This window comes from Gnatocerus cornutus, chromosome 7, assembly GCF_029298725.1.
Source record: "Gnatocerus cornutus isolate USDA-ARS CGAHR chromosome 7, icGnaCorn1.1, whole genome shotgun sequence".
In the NCBI taxonomy this organism is placed as follows: domain Eukaryota; kingdom Metazoa; phylum Arthropoda; class Insecta; order Coleoptera; family Tenebrionidae; genus Gnatocerus; species Gnatocerus cornutus.
Genome location: NC_142239.1, coordinates 14,057,536 through 14,077,807, shown reverse-complemented (window position 1 = coordinate 14,077,807; position 20,272 = coordinate 14,057,536). Strand labels below are relative to the sequence as shown.

Below are 20,272 nucleotides of genomic sequence, written 5' to 3'. Positions count from 1 at the left end.
TTATAGCACAAAAGAAGCAAATTTAACAAATTTTACTTTTTAAGGTGATAAAAAAAATTCCTACACTACATAAAAATATGTAATTACGGTAATTTTGGCACAATTGCAATGAAATTTGGAGGAGATGCTATTTTTAATTTTTTTATTAAGTAAGGACAAAGTTATAACACAAGAGATGTAAATTTTAGAAATTTTTATTTTCAAAGTGATCAAAAAATTTTACATTTACACTTTACATAAAAATATGTGATTCCGATAATTTTGCGACAATCTCAGTGAAATTTGGAGAGGATGCTATTTTTGCCTTTCTTATTAAGTACGGCAAAGAACAAAATTATAGCACAAAAAAAAACAAATTTTAGAAAATTTTATTTTCAATGTGGAATTTGCAACACTTTATAAAAAAATTGTAAATTCGGTAATTTTGGCGCTATAACAATAAAATTTGGGGTGCTTTCGACTTTTTAATTAACTCCACTAAAGATTTAACTTTACAAGCACAAGAAAAATAAAATATAGAAACAATTTTTTTAAGCTAAGAAAAACTAAAAAAAGTGTTATTAATTTAATATAATTTAATTAGCAACAATTTTGCCGAAGACAAAAAGTCCCTAAGATCCGTGGAATAACAAGCAAAGTTCTGGTCGTTAAACCCCCTGCCCGTGCACCTTATTATAATTTATTTCTCCTTTAATTATCCACTCCATAATTCAAAGGAACCTCGTTAACGTTTCACGATAAAATAAGCAATTTTGAATAATGAAACCATCTGACACATGCGAAGATTGGTTTTTCCTGTTTAGCCCAATCCGCTGCTTCGAATCCTTAAATTTTTGAAAGGCTGGAAAACTATTTTCAATGTAACTATCGTTCAAATTTTCCCTAACAAGCAAAAACGCTCCGCTTTAATTGCAAATACTCGAAAAATTGCACAACTCCCCTTCTCAAAATAATGGTGGGACATATTTTTAAAATTCGTTAATGGTCCGTGCGGTGCGATACCAAACCGAATTCTCCAAGTCGGAAATCCCGGAACGTGAAGAATTAACTCCGGAGCGATTTTTCCGGGGAGGGATGCGCCGTCATCTATACCGATAATTAGACGCGCTTTTTTGCCGATCATTTCTTTATTAAATCAATAAGACCGATGCCTGGGGGAGAATGATTAAATTACGTGGCCAACTGGGCCTCGTATTCTTTAGTTATGAATTTATGAAATATTTGCTTGGAGGAGAAACTAAATCTCTTGTTATAAATTTTCTAGTGGTAATGATCGATAAAAAAATGGCTTGAAAAATTCGGCAACAATGATTTTGCGATTATGGCGCAAGTGATTTCGTGTGTGCTTTCGCAATATGGCATTCAAGAGGGTTCGCTTCTAAATTTGGCGGCCAACTGTGCCACGTATTTTATTTATAAAATCGTGCACGAAAAGTGTAATATGTCGGGGTGGCTTGAGGCGCATTAAAGGCAAACACAGATGAAAAGTAATCACATCAGACGATTCTCGGTAGCGACGAAATAAAAAATAAGACAAGGGAGAAGTTTCGTATTTCGGTCGCTTGCTCATTCCCTATCAAATATTCATCGTTTATTAATACAAAGTCGGGGGGTTAAAAAATGGCGACAATGCATTCCGTTGTTGTTAAGGGGGTGAGATTGAAGGTTCGCCATCAATCAGATTGATAACAAGAGGAAGTGACGTAACCAACACCTACAGCAACGCCAACAAAAGATTGCGTTGATGGATGAACTTGGAGAAATCACCTCTCCATTGTTGATAACATGATAAATCTGCTTCGGAACGAAAATGAACTTTTCCATCAACGCCCCTATCCGTTTCTGATCTGTGCAGCTTAAACCTTTGCCACTTAAAAATCTGATTATTAATTAATTAGTGCGAAATGAGCTCTATGAAAAGTCGACGAAATGCGAAGAGCCTTTGAGTAATTAACGTAAACATCCCTCTGTCGAGTGCACACCCCCGGAATTCTCGATAAAAAGGCGGCTGCTATCGGATTGCCACGTAATTAAAATCCATTTTTTTCTCTGCCCATTTCCAAAGAGACTGAGTTACAACCCTTAAACGGTGGTTTAAAGATGAATAAAATTTTACGATGACTTATTAAAGGCGCCTACTTAAGACTATCACTTCACCCCCTACTAATTACCTCACCCCACTCAAGAAACCAAAATAGTGCTCGGAATAGTTTTCCATTACGGAAACAATACGTTTGTGCTTTACGATGACATCGGCCTTAGACGCCTTAAAAGAGCCCCATTAAAATTAAGCGAATACCTGCAAAGGGTCGTTAACTTTTATTGTTATTACGGCGCTGGACAGGTTGGTTTATGCGGTCTAATTGAAGGTTATGGGCCCAATCTTTGTGGGTGTGTTGAAAAAGACAACCATCCTTCTCTGCTTTTTTTAATCTCTGTTAATGGCTATTCGCAAAGAATAACAATTATTTAAAGTGTTTCAATTCTTCGGGGGATGCATTTTAAATTCTTTGTCTCAGTGAAAGAAAGGGTTGGAATTGAATGAACTGTAAATTGAGTGCGGAACGATTTAGTGCATTTTCGGTAGTCGTGCTACAATCGGGATTAAATGGATCATTGTGAAAAAAATCCGGAGCTTTGTAATACTGAAATTTTGCGAAGCGAACCAGTTGCAAGAATTTACTGATTGGCTGGGGAAGCTGCTGGATTACTACAGGCACTACAAGAAAAAACAAGCAGCTTACACGGAGCGATAAAAAGATAAAGATTTGCTAATTCTTTTTATAACCAGAGATAAGAAAAAACATTTTAAGTTAAATTTCATTCTTCCTTAATTCTGCTTTAAATTTTATTGAAATTCTCTAGTGTGATTTAAAAATTTGGAAAAAGTCTTTTCAAATTTCAAAGTTACAGTTCTAAAATTGCCACAACTAGAAGATCTTAAAAAATAGAATTTCTTGTACTTCAAAAAATAAAAAAATTGTAAAATTTGCTCGGCCAATTTGTAGGTCTTAAATTGGAGACAGTTGATAAGAAAGTCTCATTTGACAATGCCCATAAATTTTAAAGTTACTGTTTTAAAATTGCCAGAACTAGAAGATTTACAAGAAATTCATAGGTTTTAATTTTTTTTTATTTCTTACCAAACAAAATAAAAATTTGTAAAAATTTTTTCTTAAGATTAATGGACCTAAAATTTGGGGCAAATTATAAGAAAATCTCATCTGATTACTTCCAAAAATTCCAATAAGATAGTTCTAAAATTGTCAAAACTAGAAGAAATCTACAAGAAAATATTAAACTCAAAAATTATTTGTATTATTTGAAAATATAAATTTGTAAAAATGGCTCGTTTAATTTATGGGCTTTAAATTTCGGACAGTTGAGAAGAAAGTCTTATTTGACAATCTCCATTAATTTCAAAGTGACTGTTTTAAAGTGACTGCAAGATCTACAAGAAATTCATAGATTTCAAAATTTCTTATGGCTTTAAAAATTCAAAATTCTAAAATTTTTGTCTTTTAATCTATGAACCCAAAATTTGGAGCAGTCTATAAGAAAGTCTTATCTAATAACCTCCAAAAATTTCTAAATTCTAAATTCTAAAATTGTCAGAATTAGAAGTTTTACTATAAATTCGTACCTAGATTAAAAAAAAAATGTTGTTCAAAAAATAAAAATTTGCAAAAATTGCCGCTTTTGAGTTATGAATCTAAAATTTGAAAAAGTTAATAAGAAAGTTTTTTATCATAACCTCCGTAAATTTCAAAGTCACAGCTCTATGTATTGATTTACAGAATTAATGCATCAATTTCAAACCTCGAAGAAAGCACTAAAAAAACTGTAGAAAAATTTTGATGTTTTTCCCTTAGTTTGATTATTTTTCTGGTTAATTTTAGTTAATCTATACTATATACAGGGTGGCTCATCTATAACTTTCGAGCCCAAGATCTTTGTTATTTATGATCGCATTTTTATATAATTTAAAACCTTTTTCGTACATTCTAAAATAAATACAATCATCCACGTTCTTCTTCACAACTGCAGGTCTACTGAAATTTATTTTTTTAATAACGCGAGACGCAGTGCTAAATCCCCATTTCCCGACGTGCAAGTGCGCAAACCCTGTAGCTTCCTTGAATAAATATGTCAAGAAACGCATTTCAAGAGTTATTAAACCCGAAAAAATGCTAATTGAAGTCCTTGACTTCCCATCTTCATTGTGTTGATTTGAAAGAGGGTTCGACCGAAAGGAGGTATTTTTTCTTCAATTCTGATTAAACCTATTCAAACACCGCGTTCTGTTTACTAATTGCTTAACTGTAATCGGGGGGCAAGAATATTAGTAGCTCTAGGGTATTTTAAATCAATATGAGCAACACAAAACGGAAAAGTTCCATCGAGTTTAATACCGTCAAAACAATCAGCCATTAGCTAAACTAAAGAAATATCCATAAATCGTCCAACTAATCCGAAAAGTTAGCTTTTATAGTCGCGGTCGATAACGCGGGAAATCAAATTTCCAAATAACAAATATCCCACTTCTGGAGTTGTTTGTTGGTGAACCGACCAGTTTCGCAGACTGTGACTTTTTACTTTTACAAATCAAATAATCAAACACCGTCTAACCAAGTCAACATTTAAGATAAGGGGTTCGGGGCTGATTGGTTGTAAGATCGAGTGCTGGCCATTCAGTGACCCCTCGGAAAATACATTATAAGGGTCTAGTTTCATGTCCGCTTCACTTTTTTTTTTTCACCGGCTTATTACAACCAACCTTAAACAAATGATTTTTATTTTCTCTTTACTCGCCGCTCTGGTTGAATCGAGCTGAAAATTTTATGTTTATTTAAAAAAAGAGTGGCGGTTTTGCGTGTTGGCGGAGGCCTGCGTCTATATTATTTATTTTCCGACGGAAACGTCACCTTCTTTCTGTAATGTTTCTGCTTTATCTCTCGTAAAATGTGCTCGGTTGGCTACGAAGTTGATTCTTCTGCATCTGCGACCCTTAGAAATATAACAATATTTTTGGGAGAGTCGTAAAGTCGCGGGGCAGGGGAGGTTTCAATTTTGGCTTTGCTCGGTTTTTCGACGGGGATAACATGCTAAATGCGAGCAGATTTGCTTGACAAAATTTGGAGATTTCATTACTTTAAATTATAAAATTAGAAATTAAACAAACATCTAATTTAGAGAGAGGCGAATTAAAGTTGTGCATGAGAAAATATCGAACTAAATAATGGATACTTTCGATCTAACTTTAGATTCTATCTTTTTAGAATCAAAATTACGAAAGTTATAAAATTTCGTAGAAAAAATTGGAAATTTTTAAACTGTTACGAAAAAAACCATCTAAAAATCTTATTTCTTTTGCTAAAAATTAGTAATTTAACACAGTTAATAGATAAGTCTAAAGTAGCCATGACACCAAATCTTATTATTTTAAAATTTTAATTGACAAAGTAATGGTGGTTAGTAGAAAGGGGTTGCAATTTTTGTTCGTCTATCGTAGCCATTAAACTAGTCGGAAGTATTAGCGCTTTCAATATCTACAGTTTTAGAGTCAAAATTGTCAAATTTTCGGTATTTATTATAGTAGAATAAATCTTAAAATTTGTTTTGATAAGTCAAAAATTTCTAAGAATTCCATTTCTTGTTCTAAAATTTGGTAATTTCGCATATTTATTAAACTAGCCAAAAGTAGTAACGCCTCTAAATTGTACTGTTGTTCGATCAAAATTGCAAAAGTTGTAGTATTTAGAAGAAAAATCTGAAAATTTTTAATTATTTCAAAGACAAAAATTTCTAAAAATTTGATTTCTTGCTCTAAAATTTTGTATTTTTTTACAGTTAATAAACTACTCCAAAGGAATTTTTCACCAAATCTCATTGTTTTATAATCAAAATTTACAAAGTTACGAGATTTAATAGAAAACGGTATGAATTTTTTCTTCGTCCAGAAAACAAAAATTACTAAAAATTTACATTTTTGTTCTAAAGTTTTCGTACTTAGCCCAGTTATTAAACAACTCGAAAGTAACAACGCCTCCAAATTCTACTGTTTTACAAACAAAATTGCAAAAGTAATGGTATTTTGAATAAAAATCTAAAAAATTAAAATCGTTTCAAAGATACAAATTTCTAAAAATTTTATTTTTTTTCCTGAAGTTTTGTAATTCAACACAGTTGATAAACAGATTTAAAAAAGTAATATAGTCAAATTTTATTATGTTAGAATCATAATTGCCAAAATTACGTAATTTATTAAAACAATCTATTTATGTCTGTGAAAATAGTTTCTAAATTCATTGTGGACTTTATTCGGTTTCTAAATTAGGTTTTTTTAAAGCCATTGGATTTTCTATAACTAGTAGTAGATTCTCTTTTTATCTACATTTTCACTAAAATTTTTCAGATTTTTCGTATAATCGGTAAGTTGTAATATTTTCTAAAAATTTTTTTTGTATAACGTTGTTGACTCTCTTTAATTTTTCTTATCTCATTGAGATTTTACAGGGTCCTTTCTGGGTGAGCACTCTCTTTTTTAAATCCGCCCAACTTAAATTATCTAAAAATTACCCTATAGGTTCTAAACTAAATTTACTTTATTCCAAATTAAAATCTTAGAATTCAGAAGATAAACATCTCTAAAGTGAGAAGAGCTTCTGTAATTTAGACAGATTTTATTTTTAATTTCCTCCAAAGAGACGATTCTGTATTTTTTGGAAGGTGCTGTACTCAAGCCATCATTTATTCATTCCAGCTGCGGAAAGAATGACAATAGCAATTTGAGCGTCGTTATTACAACACAAGTAAAAACTATAATAGCCCCGAATTAGCATAAAGAAATCCAAATCCATATTTGAGTCAGTTTGTTGGCGCCCGTTACTCATATTTCGTTTCCGTCGTCTCCATAAATCGTAACGTTGTCTTGTAACAACAGCAATCTAGTTAAAACATAGGAATGACCAGGAGACAACCCATAACTGCGGATAATCTCGATGGCCATCAATAAGTTTCCCAAAGATTTGATCTGAGGGTCAGTGAATTCCGTCTTATCTCATCTCAAAGGCGAAGCTTCTATCGTCTTTATCTAGAAGAAGGCCACTTTAATACGGTCAGTTTAATATCAAGTGGATCAGCACGAGGAGTTTTTATCGATTATAGGAAATGTCCCTTCGCCGTCCAATTTGTATAATTGCGTTAACATTTGTCGGCGGCGGTGAGAAAGTGCATATGTACATAATCCGGAAGGACCGATTAGCAATTGAAATGTGTAAAATAGGTCTAATCTGTGAATCGAACATTCTCGTATCGATGTTAGGGCTAGCGTCGCTTGGCAACCGACGACCAAAGCCCGAAGAGAATTCCTAATTTTATTGCGGCCATCATAGTCTAATTATTCGATCAGACTTTGTATTGGAATTTTCGGCACTCGCTTTTTTTTCGTTTTATGGTATGCCGCGATGCAAAGAAGAAGAAAGACATGCCCGTATTAAAATTCAGTTGTCGTCCCTTTTCACAAAGCCGGAATCAACTTACAAATCCAGTGGGGATGGACAGCTGGCGATGATGTAAAAAGATCCTCGTAGCCAAATTGTAAATTCACTTCCCTTGTCCGGTAAAAAGCACTCGATTCGTCTGAATTTTAAACTTTCCGAAAGTGACGATAAGCTCGTATGGGTCGTGGTCAAATTTTGGCCAGAGGGATTAACATGGCAGACGAGGATGCGAATGAACTTCAATGGAAAAATAAAGAACGAAGCTTTGGAGGATTCTTCTTATACAAAAGTGAGATAGTGCAGTCATTGTCTATCGAAGAAGAGCTTTTACTACCTTAGTTATACGTGAAGGTTTTGCAGAATTAATTAATTTCATTTTATAGTACTTGCAGGTAATTAACCGTAGTGTTATTTATGTATATTTTCGTGAAGGGTGCTAAAAGTGGCTCATTTTCTAAATGAAACGTTTATTATAAAAATCCATAACATTTGTAAACTGTAATATTAAAAAAAAAATTAAATCTGTTGATGCCAAGATCTCTTTTATTTGTAGGATAAATAATCTAAAGCAGATTGTCCTTATTTTCGACAAAAATTTCTAAAAATCTTATCTCTTGTTCTAAAAGTTAGTAATTTGGCACAGTTATTAAACTAGTCAAAAATAGTATCTCCTTCGAATTCGACAGTAGTACAATCAAAATTGCCAAAGTTTAGGTATTTAGAAGAGAAATCTGAAAAATATAAGATCGTTCCAAAGGTAAAAAAGTCTAACAATTTTATCTCTTGTTCTAAAATTTAGTAATTTGGCACAGTTATAAAACTAGCCAAAAACAGTAATACCTCTAAATTATACTTTAATACGATCAAAGTTGCAAAAGTTATAGTAGTTAGACAAAAAAAAATCTTATAAATGTAAAGACGTTCCGAAAACAATTCTTTTTAAGACTCTATGTCTTGTTTTAAAATTTTGTAATTTTGGACAGTAATTAAACTCACGAATTAAAGTAGTAAGTAGTAAGTAGAGTTAAAGTAGAAGTAACTAAAATCACGAATTTTAGGGAACGATTTCTATTTTTTTGCTTTGCCTTAAAAATAAAAATTTCTAAAATTTATGTCTGTTGATCTATAATTTTGCAATTTTGCATAGTTAATATACGATTGAAAACTAGTAATGTCCTAAAATTTAAACGCTGTAGCACTAAAATTACCAAAATTACGAATTTTAGGGAAGGAAGGCTTTCTAATTTATTTGCTTTGTCTTAAAAATAAAAATTTCTAAAATTTACGTCTTTTGATATGCAATTTTGCAATTTCGTAAAGTTAATATACGATTGAAAACTGTTGCTGTTGCTCTAAAATTACTAAAAATACGAATTTTAAGAAAGGACTTCTCATATTTCTGCTTTGTCTTAGAAATAAAAGTTTCTAAAATTTATGTTTGTCGATCTACAATTTTGCAATTTTGGAGAGTTAATATACGATTAAAAACTAGTAATTTCCTAAAATTTCATAGCTGTTGCTCTAAAATTACCAAAATTACGATTTTTAGGAAACGACTTCTCATATTTTTGTTTTGCCTTAGAAATAAAAGTTTCTAAAATTTATGTCTGTCGATCAATAATTTTGTTATTTTGGAAAGTTAATATACGATCAAAAACTTGTAATTTCCTAAAATTTCATAGATGTTGCGCTAAAATTACGAATTTGAGAGAAGGATTTCTCATATTAATTTCAGCTTCGCCTAACAACAAAAATTTCTAAAATTTGTATTTTTGGATTTAAATTTTTTTAATTTGGCAAAGTTAATATACGATTAAAAACAAGTAATCTTCTTAAATTTTATAGCTGTTGATCTAAAATTACCAAAATTATAAATTTTAAGAGAAGATATCTGAAACTATTGCTTCGTCAAAAAAATGTCTAAAATTTGTGTTTTAAACTAATACTAGAAGATTAATTTTAAGGAAAATATTTATATCTGAATCCAAAATTTTTAAAATTTCAAAACCAACCTTCAAATTTTGTTCATCATTTATCACAGTCGTCTCAAATGGTAGATAAATCATTTGTCAGAACTAACAAAAGTCTGAACTAATCACAAACACAGTGTACATATATTAAACTAGTTTTGCTACTTTTGTTAGCACTAACAAAGCGAAAAAGTAACAGTTAAACACGTCAGACATTTCTTTGAACTGAAAAATCTTCCTAAACGTATAAGTGAATAGTAGGTATACCACCTACCTTACAAACATTTTTTTCAGAACACCACACACAGCCGAAATGACTCTCTTCTCGAAAAGTCGAAACACAACTGATTCCAATAAAAAGATTAATACGTAATTTCCTAATTGCTTAATAACTTGTAACTAACTTTTTCTTGAGCGAACAAAAAATAATCAGGTGACGTTATTGCCAAACCAATGGTAATAAAATAACAACGACTTTTCAAAAGATCAAGTTCCAAAATAAATCCAAATAGCTGGAGTGTTTGATCGATTTGTAGACAAAACTGATTTTGTAACTTTTCAAGTGGTCATATTCGATAATCTAAAGTTATTTTTACAAATGCGCTGGTGACTTTAAAAAAAACATATTTAAAAAAATTCCAATCTGATAAGACAGAAAAACGATGGCAAAAACCGCATTTTTCTATCTGTTATAGCTCCGGAGATATGGAGCATTGAAAATTCTGGAACACCTAACTTATTACACAAGAAGTTTTTCTATAATAATATTTTATAAAGGCAGTACATAATAAAGTTTAATCTAAGTTTCAGGTGAATTAATAATCCAGAACTACTGATAAAAGTGAAAAAAAAGCGAAAGGTATCGTTGTAATGATGAGACATTTACCATCGTCCGCATCCATTTTTGAGCCAAATTCTCTGTGACACGACTATAAAAACCTTTATTGCTTTAACCGTCGGAGGTGTAAGAGAGCACCACATAAAACAGAGAGAGCAACAGTATCCATTAGCAAATTGCAATCCATCCATGGTTTGATTTAGGACGTCGTACTTTTTGCGAAGCTTATTAGGTTAACATAGCTAACTTCTCTCTGTAGCAGATATAAAATGGGTGTACAGCTCGCCGCTAACTACCTCTCTAATTTGTTTGTTTTCCGCCACCGATTCATTTTTCTCCCATCATCGATGGGGCGCCGAAATTTATTACATTGCCCAGTAGAAGAGACCAAGACAAATACGAATTTAAATTAAAATATTTACAAAAGCAAATGAACGGCGTTCTCCTCGCAGCATCGTTCCTTTGAATCGTTCGAGACGAGGGTTGTGTGGGATGGAGAGGGTGCAGACATGCAAAGAACTGAATTGTTTGAAGAAAGACCAAAGGACGCAACTTGACAAATTCGGTTTGCATTCCTGCTCGGAATTTCCGCGTGACTTGGAATGGCGGAGCTGCGGGAGCCCCCGAGATTTATCATTTCAACCCCTTATAGCAAATCGAACAAAATATATGTTGCGAACGCACGAGCACAATAACCAGGGAAGTTAAAGTCTTGTCCTCTGGAATTATCCCGCATATTTCCGGGGAGACCATTACGATATTATCCCGGAAAATAGTTGTCAACAAAATAAACAAACAAATTTCGCGGAAATAGATGGTCTGTCTCTCGTCATACCATTAAAATAACAAAGTCTGCAATGTTGATAATGGAATGTTAATTATGATGCCAGTGACACATAGGACTGAATTCCAGCACTTGCGCGCACGATATGATCGGTTCGCCCCTGAAAACCGGCCACAAACCCCCAAAACACCCCTAAATATTGGAGATGAGTTCATATTTGTTGCATACCTCCATGCATTCGGTGACAAGTATGCATCATTAGCATTACTCAATTCACTAGTTAATTAGTTACTGTGAAATGCACAATAAAAAAAGCGAACAGTTATTTGCTTGCGTTTTACACAAACAAGAAACAATCAACCGGAAACTGTTACCTAAGTTTGTTTAATTGACGTCAAAAGAGCCCTCTGCGGAGTAATAACCTGCGTCTTAATTACCCTCTAATGAACACCTCATTCCAGGGCCCGTTTTCTTACTCTTTATTGCTTCGAGCACACAACTAACTTATGTATATTGATTTATATTGTTATTGTTATGGGGTTGGGGAGGGTGCCACCGGAAGCCATCCTTTTGACGAACATTTCCGGCTCTTTTATACCACTTAATTACACACATTACTACTGAAGAGATCGCACTTAGAAATTTATTTTTAGTTATTTTCAGTTACATTGCACGGTCCTACTTATCTATTGTTTCGAAGGAACTGACGTAGCTCTCATTGCTGTTAGACTCGTCTTCTGATGAATTAACTGAAAATTATTATGACTTCCAAATGAAGCTCGGTTATAATTACTTACTGTTCCATCCAAATTGCAACAAGAAGAGAGCTGCAATCAACTTAAAAATGGTTACGAACTGCATGTTTGGGGTTTGTAACCTAATTAGTTGGAAAACTGCTTTTTATTTTTATATGTGTTCGGTGGAGTGGCGAAGATAACGCAATCGCTTGTGTGTCATTTTATATTAAATTATTTGTGGTTTTTGAGTTATTGCACACTTACTTTTTTTTAACAACAAATAAATTGGAATGGTTATTTACATTCGACCTGTAAGTGGGATTTTACGGCTCGACAGGAATATTTTTTGCCGGAGAGACACAGTAATATAAAATTTTGCTTTTAAATATCTGTGAGCGGCCAATCTAATTTGGCCAAAAAATTATTATAACTTAAATAATCTCAAAAATTCTTAATTAAAATAATTCAATAATACAATTTGCGATTTATTAAAGCTTCACAGTTTAATATACATAGTTGGGAAATATTACAGGTCCGGGATTATCTACATTATCGGGATAATCATACTCAGGTGTTGTTGCTGCAAAATATGACAATTAAATTTCGCCATTTTATCCTAATTTTATACTTACACTGTGCCAAAGCTAAGAGAATGGTGGAGCTAAAACATAATGAAAACACAAAGAAAATAAAAATTTTACACATTTTTAACCGTTTCAAAAAAACTTACAGTCAAATTCGGTATGGCAAAGTGCCTTTTATCTCTTTTTAGCACCACGTAATGAAGCAATAATTTTTAGTAATTTGGTAAAGTGGCCAATTACTTGTGTCTATTAGTTTTTTATGAAGAGTAATAACTCGTACTGGTTGATAGTACATTCGAGATAATTAGTGCAAATAAAATAGTTCAGTCAGCATTCAGAGTGTTATTTGCAGTAGTGCTTTGTTGCAGGAAAATCAGATATAGCGCTCAGCTGATTTTCTCGAAGCGAAAATTAATTTTATTTTTAGTTTTGTAAGTATGTTTTGTTAGTTGTTTATAGGAGATTAAAAAAAATGGATTGGCTGAAGAATGCAAAAAATTGAGACCATTAAAACTATTAATAAACATAAAGAAAAATTTATAGTAAATAGCATTTATTTTTTATAGATACTTTTCGACATCATTACATAATATTGTTTTTATTAAAAATGGGTTGGTGGAAAAGTTACCGGTCCTGTGTTGTTTGCTTCTAAAAGATAAAAAATTAACCATTAGGTATATTTTTAATATTAGTTATCAACTTACTAGTAGCTATAATTTTAACCACAAAATGGATAAAAATACCCAACAAAATATTTAACAGTTGTTTTTGCATATTGTGCGCACTTGAATCATCCACTTTATCAAATGAAAAATCTGAATGCTTTTAGTTTATCATTTTTTAAGTTGTTATTACTGTTATTTCAAGGATACATACCTAAATATCACTCGTGTTGGAATTCGTAGATGAATTTTTTTAGGCGCTAGAAAACTTTTTTTATCCAATTTTCAAGAAACTGACAAAATTTGAACCACTTCAGAAAATGTTTTGGCAGTTTTTATTGTTAATTTTTATTGTTATCAAAGCCGTTGCATTTTTTATTTATTTTGTAAATTATTTTATTGTTTTTTGTATTTTCTAAACAAAATTGTTTAAAGACTACTTAGGGCCCGATTTAAAATTAGTGGCGAAAATTGCGTTGACGCAGATGCTAAGGCGCAACTCTGATTTGCAATGCCGCAAGTTAACATGAAATCAGGGCCTTAGATTCTTACAAAGCTCAAATTGAAAATAAATGAATTTAATTGAACGATTTTAAATTAACAAATAGGCAGTTTTAAAAATTAGCAAGATTTGAATGGGATAAATTACATGCCAGTAATGCATACATGTCGATTTTGAATAATAGATAGAATCCAAAAGCAATTGTCTAGTTATAATAAAATATCTGCAAACTGTACTGCAAATATTCCTACAATTTTGTTCATAATTTGACAAATACGCCAATGCTTGATTGACATTTCGCAAAATTTGCAGAAGTTTTAAAAAATCAGCATTGTGTAATTCTACCAATTACAAAACCGCATTTCAGATTTGACGCTTCTACAAAGAAATATCTGCAGGAAAAATGAGGTTTAGTTATTTTAGGAAACTCGTTACTGGTATGTGTAGTTTGGCGCTTAGTAACAAGCCTGTTTTTTTGTAATTGTTTCTTTAAAAATAAGTTTACTCTTGAAGAAACAAATAAGTTTGTGCTCTTTTTATCAAGTTTTGATGTTTTTTTCCAAAAAATTTAGAAACAAGTTTGGTTTTCTTCTAAATTCTACAGTTTATCGTTAATTTAGTTGTTTAACAATTTTTTTATACTTAGTTAAAATTTATAATCAGTTGTCAACATGTTAAAAAATAAATTTGATATTCCAACCAATACTAACTAAAGAATAACTAAATTTCTGTCAGTTACAAGTACAGTGCTGGATTACCTACTTATGGCTTTTTAAAAAATAAAAGAAAAACTAAAGATAATTCAGAGATAATTATAGAAAACCTTTACAAGTGTCAAAAAGTTAATTTAAAATAATAAAATATAAAAAAATAAAGAATCAAAAATTATAAAAAAAAATAAAAAGCACAAGTACAAAATATTGCAATACTAAAACATAAAAACCTTTAAAATTCAAAGATAACAAAATATCAAAAATAAAGACATCTATGAACAATAAAAAAATTTCATAAATTTCAAATTAATTTAGATATTGTCAAAATCTACAGAAAACCAAAACCTACACAAAATAAATTTTAAACTGTTAGGTGACATAACATCATAACATGTAAAAACTAAGGAATCTTCTTTTTTTATTTCAGGTAATTGTCAATTACATCGACATCAATAATTTAATTGAGCGTTGGCTGGGTCTCGGTCTTTTGCGTCCATAAAATATATTTAAATTAATTTTTATAAAAATATATTAAGTGTCAACGTACCAATACCCATAACTTTACCCATAAAAAGAATAAAGAAAAACAACAAAATATTCAACACTTTTTCTTGTATGTTGGTGCGCACCTGAGCACTTTATAGAATAAAATAATTGTTTTTTGTTTTCCGTTTTTATCTATATAACAGTACCATAAAAAGAAACTTATAATTATCAAAAGTCACGTGTTGCAATTATCTAAAATTGCACAAAGATAAAGATAGTAATTATATACCAAGGGAAAGAAAACAGTTTTCGAGCCCAAGCGTTATTATTTTGCGAGATCTGAAAAATTGAGCAACTTTTGAATAAAAATTTTAAACGTAAAGGAAATAAAACCTAATTTTTAACGCATATATACACCGTGGTCCACGAGTGATAATGAGCCTGATCAAACTCAAACTGCAACCCAATTTACATTTTCATAGCTGTCGTAGATAATTGAAATGAACGTTAAAGTTGACAAATTTTTTAGAACAATCTACTCACGCTGTTATGCTTTTAATTTATGAAGACTGCTAAGTTTTAGCATTGCTTTTACCTGCTTAAGGTTTCGTCAGAAGAGATGCCATTCCACATGCGATTAGAAACTGTCTTGAGTGAAAAAATTTGTCGAAACTCTGACAGCTGTCTGGTTGTAAATTTAAATTTAGCAACGAATGCTATGAAAATGTATGTTGGGTTGCAGTTTGAGTTTGGTCAGGCTCATTATCACTCATGGACCACGGTGTATATAACATTTATTTTCATTTCGACTAAATATTTAGCTTAATATAGGCAACCCAAAATACAATTTTGTATCTGCTTGTAGGAAAGAAATTTAATTTCACAGTTTGGAAGCAGACGAAGTATTGACATGTTCTCAAACTAGTACTTAAATTAAATTTTATTTTCATCCAAATTTTCATAGTACGAAGAATTACAAATGATTTATGTCCACCACTTGTCTATTTTTTTTTCTCTATACGAAAATTTGGGGGCCGCGGCGGCATCGTATTTATATTTCGGTTACAAATAAATTGGAATGGTTATTTACATTCGAGTACCTGTAAGTGGGATTTTACGGCTCGACAGGAATGTTTTTTGATGGAGAGACGTAAAATCCATACAGTAATCTAAAATTTTGCTTTTAAATATCTCTGAGCGGCCAATCTAATCTGGCTAAAATTTTATTATAACTTAAATAATCTCAACAATTCTTAATTAAAATAATTCAATAATACAATTTGCGATTTATTGAAGCTTTACAGTTTAATAAACATAGTTGGGAAATATAACAGGTCCGGGATTATCTACATTATCGGGATAATCATACTCAGGTGTTGTTGCTGCAAAATATGACAATTAAATTTCGCCATTTTATTTATTTCCTAATTTTATACTTACACTGTGCCAAAGCTAAGAGAATACTGAAGCTAAAACATAATGAAAACACGAAGAAAATGAAAATTTTTACACATTTTTAACCGTTTCAAAAAACCTTACAGTCAAATTCGGGATGGCAAGGTGTTTTTTATCTCTTTTTAGCACCACGTAATGAAGCAATAATTTTTAGTAATTTGGTAAAGTGGCCAATTACTTGTGTCTATTAGTTTTTTATGAAGAGTAATAACTCGTACTGGTGGATAGTACATTTGAGATAATTAGTGCAAATAAAATAGTTCAGTTAGCATTCAGAGTGTTATTTGCAGTAGTGCTTTGTTGCAGGAAAATTAAATATTGCGCTCAGCTGATTTTCTCGAAGCGAAAATTAATTTTATTTTTAGTTTTGTAAGTATGTTTTGTTAGTTGTTTATAGGAGATTAAAAGAAAAATGGATTGGCTGAAGAATGCAAAAAATTGAGACCATTAAAACTATTAATAAACATAAAGAAAAATTTTTAGTAAATAGCATATTCCGGAAATCGTCATTGAAACAGCATTTCCTTGCGACATTAGGCGCAGGAAAATTGGATTTCCCTGACTAGTACTGTAAATACTACAAAAATGACGCAAAATAATTAGTTATTTAAACAAGAAAAATTTATTCAAAATTTCGTAAATTACACTATTTACAGATATTAACATTAATTGTAGAATTCGATATATTTGCAATGTTAATTCCAGACAGAGATTTATGATCAAGTTTAACCTTTTTATCAAAAATTTCAGTCGAGATTTCGGTGCAACAGATTTCAGATGAATCACTACTTGTAGAGGGACACGTCTCGATATTAGTGAAGGGTCTTTTTTTCGGACCAGCTTGTATTTTATTAGCTATATCTAATTTATTTTCGATGGACTCTTCTATGTATCCTTCTGCTACTGAACTGCTTTGCCATCCTCCATGCCTTTTTAAGTTGGTAATATCTCCTCCTCCGTCTACTAGTAACGTCGCGGAACTGCGCCGCATACAATGTCCTGTGTATTCCAGAGGTGTTGGTAGACCAAGGTAGGTAGCAATTTGAGAAGGAAATTTACCAAATGAATGCAAGCCCACTGGTTGGACCGTACATTTCCCTTTCTTGTAATTTAAAAATAAGCGCTTGTGTGGAGTACTAGGCGGACGTAATTCCAAATAACGTCTGTATGTAGCAAGATTTCTTTCATCAACAACTACAAAGCGTCGAGGTTTTTTTGTTTTAGAATCAGGAATGTGTACTATGAGCACGTTATTTTGATCTTCAATGTCGTCAACTAACATCCTTGATAATTCGTCGCATCGACAGGCTCCAGACACCCCAAAAATAAGCGCCACCTGAAATTACCAAATTTAATAAAACTTAAATATGTAATCATTGTAATAACTTACTATTGTAATAACTTACTTACTAAGCTTAATAAAAATTCCTTGTCGGGAGCTTCAAGCAGAAATTTATCTATCTGGTCCCGAGACAAACATTTCGATTTTTTTGGTTGGTAACCAGTCGATTTTCGTTTTAGGTAAGCAGTTACCTTACAAAACTTGCTGATATCCAAATTTTCCTTCAACAAAGCTTTCACGGCTTTCAACATAGAGTAAGTGCTCCAGAGGCTTGAAGCCTTATAAGAACTTGATTTTTCCGCAAAATAAGCCAGAAATACGTCTTCCGTTAGCGAAGTAACATTTTTAAGCCTGCGCCAATCTTCAAAGATTTGGAACTGCTTTTCATACCGCTCCTTAGATTTCGACGGTAACAATTCTTCTGTAGCAGCAGCGGCTGCTTTGCTTAGGTCAAAAGGAACATCCTCACCAGTGTTTTCGCTTGTATTCATAATTAATTAATGAAATAAACACACAGCTCTGACGTACGCACAAAATTTTATAATTGTTTTGTTTGTAACCATCGTTTTCAACAAATTGACAAACTAGATTTTTGCGCAATTAATTAAAAAACTTGTTGGAAAATCTCGATTTTTAGCGATTTATTGCGATTTCCGGAAAAATTTAATACAAAACTCGTCAGTAAAATGTCTTACTTGACTCGGAGCTTTAAAATACTCGGCACAAAGTGCCTCGTATTTCAACATAGCTCCTCTTCAGTAATGAGACATTTTCCTGACTTTGATGTAAATAACTATTATTTTTTATAGATACTTTTCGGCATCATTACATAATATTGTTTTTATTAAAAATGGGTTGGTGGGAAAGTTACCGGTCCTGTTGTTTGCTTCTAAAAGATAAAAAATGAACCATTAGGTATTTTTTATTTTTATTATTTTTAGTTATCAACTTAGTAGTAGCTATAATTTTACCCACAAAATGGATGAAAATACCCAACAAAACATTTAATAGTTGTTTTTGCATATTGTGCGCACTTGAATCATCCACTTTATCAAATGAAAAATGTGAATGCTTTTAGTTTATCATTTTTGAAGTTATTACTGTTATTACAAGGATACATACCTAAATATCACACGTGTCGTTATTCGTAGACAGATTTTTTTAGCCGCTAAAAGACTTTATTTATCCAATTAGAAAAAAATTTCAAATAACTGCCAAAATTTGAATCAGTCATTTTAGAGAATTTTTTGACAGTTTTTATTAAATATTTTTATCCTTATTAAAGCGGTTGCATTTTTTATTTATTTTGTAGATTTTTTTTTGCATTTTTAAAAAAAAATTGTTTAAAAAATACTTAGATTCTTGCAAAGCTCAAATTTAAATTAAATAAATTTAATTAACCGATTTTAAATTAACAAATAGCCAGTTTTGGAAATTAGCAGGATTTGAATGGGATAAATTAGATACCTGTAACGTATACATGTCGATTTTGATTAATAGATCGATACAAAAGCAAATGTCAAGTTATAATAAAATATTGCTGTATTGCTAATGTTCCTACAACTTGGTGACAATTTGACAAATACGACAATGCTTGATTGACATTCCGCAAAACTAGCAGATGTTAAAAAAAATCAGCATTGTGTAACTCTACCAATTACAAAGCCGCATTTTAAATTTGGCGCCTTTACAAAAAATCTCTGCAGGAAAAATGAGATTTAGTTATTCTAGGAACCTCGTTTCTGTAATGCTTACTTTGGCGCTTAGTAACGAGCCTGTTTTATTGTAATTGTTTCTTTAAAAATGAGTTTATTGTTGAAGAAACAAATAAGTTTGTGCTTTTTTTATCAAATTTTGATGTTTTTTTCTTAAAATTTTTGTAACAAGTTTGGTTTTCTTCCAAATTGTACAACTTATTGCTAGTTTAATCGTTTGTGAATTTTTTTATTTAATTGAAATTTAGAATCAGTTGTCAACATAATAAAAAATAAAATTGACATTCCAACTGGTACCAATTAAAGAATAACAAAAATGATGTCAGTTACAACTATAGTGCTGGATTATCTACTTATGGCTTTTTAAATAAAAGAAAAACTAAAAATAATTCCGAGAATCGAAAACCTTTACAAGTGTCTAAAAGTTAATTTAAAATACTGAAATATAAAAAAATACAGAATCAAAAATTATAAAAAAAATAAAAAGCACAAGTAGAAAATATTAGAATACTAAAACATAAAAACCTGTAAAATTCAAAGATAACAAAATATCAAAAATAAAGACATCTATGAACAATAAAAAAATTCCATAAATTATTTCAGACAATCTTAATATCTACAGAAAACAAAAATGTAGAGGTCGCATACACAAAATAAATTTAAAACTGTTAGGTGACATAAAAATATTTAAAATGTAAAAACTAAGGAATCACTTTTTTTTATTGCAGGTATTTTTTAATCACATCGACATCAATAATTTAATTGACTGTTGGATAGAGAATCGGCCCTCGGTCTGTTACTCCTATTAAATAAATTTGATTTAATTTTCATAAAATTATATTATCTGTTAACGTACCATCACTCATAACTTCACCCATAAAAAAAATAAAAAAATGCAACAGAATATTCAACACTTTTTCTTGCATACTGGTGCGCACTTGACCACTTTATGGAATGAAATAATTGCTTTTCGTTTTCTGTT

At 31.2% G+C, this 20,272-nt stretch overlaps 2 long non-coding RNA genes across 2 annotated transcripts; both read right to left on the bottom strand.

Moving 5' to 3' along the window:
* Positions 1-11,723: 11,723 nt before the first annotated feature.
* LOC148171318 (uncharacterized) lies at positions 11,724-11,970 on the bottom strand. The gene is made up of 2 exons (XR_015770528.1): positions 11,892-11,970; positions 11,724-11,843 (listed from the first exon to the last, which is right to left on the bottom strand). It is a non-coding gene; the product is annotated as an uncharacterized LOC148171318 (long non-coding RNA).
* An 8,022-nt stretch (positions 11,971-19,992) lies between these two features.
* LOC148171317 (uncharacterized) lies at positions 19,993-20,272 on the bottom strand. Its single transcript, XR_015770511.1, has 2 exons — positions 20,147-20,272; positions 19,993-20,092 (listed from the first exon to the last, which is right to left on the bottom strand). It is a non-coding gene; the product is annotated as an uncharacterized LOC148171317 (long non-coding RNA).